Below are 8,331 nucleotides of genomic sequence, written 5' to 3'. Positions count from 1 at the left end.
TCCGGATTCTGGGAAAAGATTAAGCAATTTTGCGTGTATTGTCAGGGAGGCTCATTGAATGATTCCAGGCTGTGGTTCTGAGGGCTACAGCTCCAGAGTTTCTGAATAGAGCATCAGTTTCCAAACAAACATGTAATGCAAACATTTGCCAACATCCAAACATTGGATTCACCAAACAAAGACTTGGAAAATTGACACATTTGTTTCAATCAAAGCAAATAAATGATAGGCTTGGGTTATTAGGATGCATACGCATTTTGTTTACATTTCCCGGAATTGCTTTCGACAAAAAAGCAGCCAGCAGGTGGAACTGCTTCCATTTAAACAGTTAGACTATTAGGATGAAACAGGCATTTCTAGAATATTTTCTTAGACCTCTGCGGTTTCAAAGAAGCTAGGTTGACAAAGGATTCAATCAGATGATCTGATTGGGTTGAGCCTCCTATTATGCACAAACTATTCTGTCTGAAATTATTCCCCTGTAGATCCCACCCAGCATATCCGTGATTCTATTCTCAGCATTATTCTGTTTAAGAAATCCTGTACTCTGCAGTATCCGGAAATACTCGGTTTTGATGGTTGCGGCACCCATTTCTCTTGGTTTTATCTGTGAAGTCCCGGGCATTAGCTTGTTTTTTTGTTTATTATTCCTCCCATGGCTGTAAAGATATTTTATTCCATTTCTTGAGGGAAACAAGTTTTAATTGCCAATTGACGAGGTATTCAACATGATAAGGTATCTAAACCCTGAGAGCTTCCTCTTTTCATTAAAATGTAGATCCAATTTCTTTTCCCTTAATGCCACATGCTGTTATTAAGCTGAAATAACGGAAATAGTAAAAGCCAGATGTCACTTCGGTCTCAGGTTTGACGTGGGGCACAATTTCCTCTCCTCAAGTTTAATCTGCCGTTATTTACTAACCCCATCCTTTGGAAGAATGCACAATTTAAATGTAAATGCAATTTACATAGGGGAGCAGATAGTAGATTTGCAGTTTCAATTGCCAATAACCATTTGCAAAGGGGGAAATCAACTAAAGCAAAGATCAGCAGCTGTCAGGCTGAAGTCTGCATCACTTGCCATTATCCTAGACTTTCCTCCTGAAGACACCTGCCTCTGAGCCTCAGCTAGGCGGGCAGAAGGAAGTGGAGAACCGAGGCATTTCCCCAGATATTTCAAACTGCATCTACTATTGACTAGGGGAGAAAAGAGGACGTTTGGGTTTCAATGTGCAAATTCAATTGGCATCATCATTGGAGTCATTAACTGAGTCATCTCTTTCAACAAATATTTATCGATCATCTCCTGTAGGACAGACAACATGCTTGGCCTAAATTAGAAAATGGTAGAGGGGCGCCTGGGTGGCTCCGTCAGCTGAGTGTCCGATTCTTGATTTCAGCTCAGGTCATGATCTCACGGTTGTGTGATCGAGCCCCGTGTTGGGCTCCGCGCTCAGTGTGGAGCCTGCTTAAGTCTCTCTCTCTCTCTCTCTCTCTCTCTCTCTCTCTCTCTCCCCCTCCCCTGCTCACTCTCAAAATAAATAAATAAATAAATAAATAAATAAATAACGTTAAAAAAAGAGAAACTGGTATAAGAGAAGACAAAGATACAGCCCTTCATTTAAAGAGCTCATTGTCTCCTTCAAGAGAAACAAATGATTTCGAGAAAATAAGGTAAGCTGTTAACAGAGTGCTCCTGTTCCAAACCCAGATTTGGAAGCCCTTAGGGTTGAAAGATTCATTTAGACTGAGACTTCCAGAATGATCGGTCGTTTGCCCTATAACCAGGGGGCTGAGGACAGCCTGTTCTAAGAGTGTGGTGATAGAAGAGACAAGAAGAAAATGAGTGGGGGGTGGGGGGGGCCGGTAGGGGAGCGGAGGGGTCAGGGCCAGCTTCTGAGCCGTGCTGAGGAGTTAACCCTTCACCTCTAGGCACATTTGGAAGTTTGTAAGTAGGACTTGGCAAGATTACATTTGTTGGACGCTGGCTGTAGGGCTCTGTGTTTATGCATCCGATACGATTTAGGGTGGGTTCGGAGTGGATGTGAGTTGATAGTGCAGAGTCTGGAGGCTATTGGGAGAATTCTTACAACAGTCCAGAAAAGAGTGGATTCAGACTTGGACCAGGCCAGTGTGGGGGAGGGCGGCAGAGGAAGTCACATGACTCATGAATGATTTAGGAGCTGGAAGAGCCAGGGCAGGGTGTCTCTTTGGATGTTTCGCCCCTTGACCTCACTCTTACAGGCACGAACTCCATCTCAATCTTTTGTCTCAGCCATGAGCCCACTTGGAGTTTGGTCTACACAGCACTGATGCTTTAATTATTCTGTATTCATCTAGTCAGTGCTTGATTATCCACACTACTTGAAGGCAGCAGTGTTGCAGACAACCCATAACTCTTCTATTTGGCTTCGGAATTAATGGCACCTTTTAGAGCAAATTTGCCTTCCTAATTAATCTTTCTTAGGCTAATATTAAAATTAACTAAGGGGCACCTGGGTGACTCAGTCAGTTAAGCGTTCAGCTTCGGCTCAGGTCACGATCTTACGGTTTGTGAGTTCAAGCCCCGCATCGGGCTCTGTGCTGCCAGCTGGGAGCCCGGAGCCTGCTTCGGATTCTGTGTTACCCCCCCCCACACACACACACCCTCTCTCTGCCCCTCCCCCGCTTGTGCTGTCTCAAAACTAAACATTAACAAAATTTTTAATGAAAAAAAATCAAATGAACTAATACTCCCCAAGCCCAAAACAGCTGGGCAGGGGAAGGGGCGAGCAGGGCTGAACAGCAGGAGAAAGCCACTTCACCTTAAAATTCAGGGTGAATCATCCACAGGGGCCATGAGCTGGGTCTAGCTCATTGAGAGGTGGCCATATAACTAGAGACTTCAGTGCTTTGGGGGTTCGGTTGCCAAGCACCTACTATGCACTGAGCACCTGGCTGAGCCTGAAGATGGGAAGATAAACACAGCGAAGTCTCTGCTGTTAAGGAGCTGCCTGCTTAACGGGGACAATGGAGGAGTAAACAGATCGTTTAATCAAATGCAGTCAGGGCTCTGGCAGAAGCATCTTCTCAAGAGAATAAGGCATGAGCAAGGTTAATGGAGAAAAAACAAAAACAAAGTTGTATGAAACAAAGGGGGGTGGGGCGCCTGGGTGGCTCAGTCGGTTAAGCGTCCGACTTCAGCTCAGACTTCAGCTCAGGTCGTGATCTCGTTGTCCATGAGTTCGAGCCCCGCGTCGGGCTCTGTGCTGACAGCTCAGAGCCTGGAGCCCGTTTCAGATTCTGTGTCTCCCTCTCTCTGACCCTCCCCCATTCATGCTCTGTCTCTCTCGGTCTCAAAAATAAATAAACATTAAAAAATAATTTTTTTTAAAAAACAAAGGGGGGAAAAGTTGCCTAATTGCTGTTTTATAAACACACTAGCAAATACGCTTTTAATAAAATGTGTGCATGTAGTTTCTTCTTCCAGTAACTCAAGTTTGCAAATTTTGGTGTGATCTTCCCTAGTGATTTAAATAAAAAAAAAAAAAAAAAAAGTTTACTTCTTTTGAGAGAGGGAGGGAGGGGCAGAGAGAGAGGGAGACAGATAACCCCACATAGGCTCTGCACAGGGCTCAATCTCATGAACTGTGAGATCATGACCTGAACAGAAATCGAGATGCTTAACCCACTGAGCCACCCAGGCGTCCCTTCCCTAGTGATTTTTAATTATAATATTTCAGCACCAAGATTCCCTCCAAGCTGCCATGGAGGGGTGGGGGCACAGAGCAGCCCCACTCAAGGGCACCAGGACAACTCCACCCCTGCCTGCTTTACATGTTGAGCTCCTGTGAGGACTACCTTTAAAGGAAGAGAAAATGGCCCTAGACCCAACATAGGTCTAGCCTCTAGCCCTGTTACGAAGACAAAGCAAACCTTGGATACTGACAAATCATGATCCAGAGGGCTCCCTTCCTGGTGTCCTGTAAGTCCTGCCTACAGAGATTTATTGTGCATAAACCTGAAAGAAATAATCTGTGGGTGACAGAGGGATAACTGAAATGTGTTTTTTGTCCTCAAAGGGATCAGGTTCTAGGTGGAAAAACCAAAAACACGCAAGGGAAAAGGTAAATCAAAGTTCATAATCGAATACCAACACAGTGGTACCCATGGGTGCCCCAGGAGTTCGGAAGCAGAGAAGAAAATCACCATTGGTTGGGGGGTGGTAGGCGTTCAGGGAAAGCTTCCTGGAGGAGGTGGAATTCAGAGCGCAAGCTAACGCGTAGGCAAGGTCTAGGTAGGCAGGAAGCACGAGGATGGGCATCCTAGGCGAAGACACATCGTGAACAAAGGAAAATGGAGAAGGAACGGAGTAGGCTGGCCACCGCAAAGGATTGCTTTGACAAGTGGATAGATACAGTTGAACCAGAGAGCCCTAAGATTTCATAGTAAGGTGTAGGCCCCCAGGACCCTTCTTCCTCCAGGATCCTCCCATTCTGGGGCCCGCTGATGCCAATGATGGGTTGCCCCTCGAGGCCGCTGACAGAGGGCGCTCAGTGATGACAGCAGGGCCATCAGGAAGACGAGCCTGACAGTGCAGGCCAAGATGCATTTTGGAAGAAGAGACACCCGCAGGGAGGGAGATGCTGTGGGTTCTTGGCCCTAGTCTCTCCATGAAATGGTCATGAACAGTAGTGAAGGGAAGGCAAGGAGCCCTGGGAGTGCCAGAGTCCCAACTAGGAGCTCAGAGGCCACCAGAGGACCTTGAGAGGTAAATGCAGAGTGGTCAGGAGTGTAGACTCTCCGGTCAGACTGCCTCTGTGCCCTGGACCTGCCACTTACTATAAGCTCTGTTCCCCCGGGCCCTGGCTTTCACGTCGATAAAGTGGAAATATAATAATAGTACCTTCTTCACAGAATTATTGAGGACGAATTAGTGCATCTCAAGTGTTTAAAACACTATTTTCACTAAGTGCCCACGGGTAAGTGCTCCAAAACGTGAGTTGTAAGTAAAGCCCTGTTACTATGCCAAGGCATTAGGGTCCTATCCCAGGGCTCTTGGTGGGGAGGGGACACAGGTGTGACAGTGTCCCAACCTCATTCAGCGTCCTAGCCCACCTTTCCTCTGGAAGCCAGAGAAACGGAAAGCAGCTTGTCCTCCTGTAAAGAACCATCAGGGATCTGCTCTTCCTCCAAGGAACACTTGAGAGAGAGAGAACGAGAACATGCTGGAGGGGATGGGCTTACAGCGCAGGAGGGGGAGAGGGTTCATTCAGCACCAGGAACACTCACTAAGGAGCAGCCACAGTTAATAAAAGACAAGACAAACCGGGTGGAGAGGGCATGGTGGGAGATCCAGTCCTCTCCCTCAAACCCAGGAAAGGTCAATACCCGTGGCTTAAAGGAGGCTCTGCAGGAGTTTAGGACAGCACAGAAAGATAATCAAGGTGGAAGCAAAAGAAGAAAGAACAAGCAGGAACATAAAACGGAGCAAAGCACGAGGCTAAGGGAGAAGGGAGCCCTAATGGCCTGTATACACGTTTATCGTATCTGCAGGAGGGTTTCTAATTTGACCTAGCTTTCCAGCAGCCACGCAAAAATTGTCCATTCCATACTCATAAAATAAAAACAAAATAACTGTTCCAGAGAATTCTATCTGTTCCTGGTACTAAGAAGCGTAGATGTTTCCTGGGGATCCTCTGAGTGTGCAGAGCAATGGGGTGACGGCTGCGGGGCAAGGCTGCAGGTTGGCGGGGGTGGGGGGCGCTCAGCGAAGGGCCCCGGAGGCACCAGGAGCTCTCAGCTTTATCCTGAGGACAGCGTGGGCCAATTTTTATTTCCATAATTTTTAAACCCAATTAATTTTAAACAGTTTCAAGCAGAAGGAAATTATAAGCAAATATAAAGTGAAAATATAATGAAAGTCACACATACCCTTCACTCTGCTTCAATAGCTGTGAACGCTTTGCCTGTCACCAAAGGGCTTTGAGCAGGGGAGTGACATGATGACATTTATGTCTGAGAGAAATGCCTCCAGAAGCTTTGGAGAGAAAGACAGGAGTGGTGCAGGACTGGACATGGGTGTCATTAAGTTGAGGCTGCAGCGAACGTTCATTCATTCATTCGTTCATGCATGCATTCATTCATTCATCCAACAAATATTTCCTGAGTCCTACCACATGCCTGGCAGTGTTCTCAGTGCTGTGGATTTAAAGGTAAATAAAGTAACGGGGTTCCTGCCCTCCTAGAGCTTATGTCCTAGGAGGAGAAAGCAGACAAGCAAGTGAAGCGAACAAGAAAATTTCGGAGTGTGACAATGAGACAGACTGATGTGACAGAGAAGGTCTTGGGGGGGCGGGGGACTAATTCAGCCTGGGTGGTCAGGGAGGGTCAGGCTTGCGTTCCCGCAACAGGAAAGCCAGCTGGCTGCAAGAGTGGGGGAGAGAGGAGACCAGAGGGGCAGGGCGAGAAGGGGTGATGGCTTGGACTGAGGTGGTGGCAGTGGAGGTACAGAGAAGTGCATTTGGGGGGACAGTTAGGAGGGAGAGCCAACAGGACTTGGCGATGGATCAAATGCAGGGGTGTCAGGAATCACTCTCTGGCTCCAATTGAAGGATGATTCCCGGCTCCAATATGTAGGCCGACAAGGGTGCCCTTTACTGAGACAGAGAAGAGGGGTAATGGGCAGAGCTCGGATCCCCAGGGGACCCCCTCACAGCCTTTCAAAGTGAGAGTCTGACAAAGCGAAGCCATTTCTATCACCAGCTCCAGTCAAGAGATCGATTATCCTTGCAGCTTCTGGATCAGACGGTTGCCTCAGGAAATTCCACGGGATCACCACCGTCACCCCTAACCCTCCAAAGCTGGTAGTAAGCCACCGCCACTTCCGATCACATAGAGAGTATGGAAGGCTGCTTGCCTGGGCAGTGGACAAGGTGATGGAGATACCACAGCCTCTGGGGGAGGGTGGGAACATTGAGCTGAACCAGAGGGCTATGGTCTCCATGGTGATGTTTCTATCATGATAGCAGGGGTCCTGTGAAGCCACGTCTGTGTCTCACGCCATTTTGGGGCTTGGCTGATCTCAATGCCCCCCATCTCAGGCGGTTATGAGGGCTGAGATTCAAAAGGAGCAGGGTTTTGCTGCTTTTGGAATATGCAGGACTACGCAGGTCTGGCTACAGGGAAGCCTAGCATTAGAATTTCAATCCTGTGACTTTTGCATGGTGCACAGATTAGAAGGGACACAAAAGGTGGCTTGTGAAGACAGTCGGGGCAGGGAGGAGAAAGATGCCCCCCAAAGCAATCTAGACAGGAGACCACCGTGGCTAGGCGGGTGTCTGTTTCTGGAAATGACTCCTCCAACTCTCCTTCGCCCCATTTTTAGCTATTATCAGTCCTTGCAACACCTTGCCCTAGAAGGGCATTTTTTTTTTTCAGCTGTCTATTTTTGGGGGGAGGGCAGGGACGGGCATTCGGAGTCATTGTCTGGGAATGAATCCTGGACAGCAGGAGGTTGCTGCTCTCACTCCTCGTCCCCATCACCCCATCATCTGTCACCCAGCGAGGGCCGCGGGCAGCCGGGCTGCGGACTGCCTAATGAAGACAGAGAGGTGGTTCCGGCTGTGCACAGGTGCCGCTTCCCCATTACCAGAGGTGACATTCCGAAACACTCCTCATTACAGAGCAGACATTGGACAGGGCTGGGACACATATTGATGGCAGCAGGGCCAGCCAGCGTCTGTCTCAAATCCCACTGCCCCTGAGAGAGCAAGCGAGAGAGCCAGAAAGGGGCGTCATGAGTGTCAAACGCACAGGCCCCTCACTTTGCAGAGAGAAATTCATTCTTGCGCGCATTTAGGGCTAAGTCCTTCTCGCCGCTGCCCGCACACCCAAGGGTCCCTATCTTCAGGCACCCCCAGCGCCGGCCAGCTCCTGAAGAACCTTCAGCTCCTTGCGTCCTGGGAAAGGCTGGTGGTGGGAATGGCTGTGGGTGGGTGGGGCTGGTGCTCGGAATCAGACCTGGATGTGAAATGGGGCCCACGATGTAGCTAGGGGCGATGCAAGCAGGCCAAGGAGAAGAACTTGCAGACTGAGGGCGATCGGGGAGGGCGCAGGGGAAGACCCACAGCCGTGGCGTCTCCTGTGCAGCAGACAGTAAGTGGACAGATCTCCAGCTGGGCTGGGCTGGGCCGCGCGGTCCCCTTCGGGGACGGCCGGGAACGGCACACCCGGCCCGCGCCGACGGCTCCCGCTGCCGCCGTAGCCGCGAGCGAAGTGGCTGACGCCGGCGAGGGGGCGGGGGGGGGGGGGGGCGCGGGCTCCCCGCGCTCGCCGCGGCCCGGACACCCC

The sequence above is a fragment of the Panthera pardus genome, unplaced genomic scaffold (assembly GCF_024362965.1).
Source record: "Panthera pardus isolate Hobbes unplaced genomic scaffold, ASM2436296v1 HiC_scaffold_21, whole genome shotgun sequence".
Classification (NCBI taxonomy): Eukaryota; Metazoa; Chordata; class Mammalia; order Carnivora; family Felidae; genus Panthera; species Panthera pardus.
The sequence above is the reverse complement of the archived record's forward strand: the minus strand, read 5'-3'. Positions refer to the sequence as shown.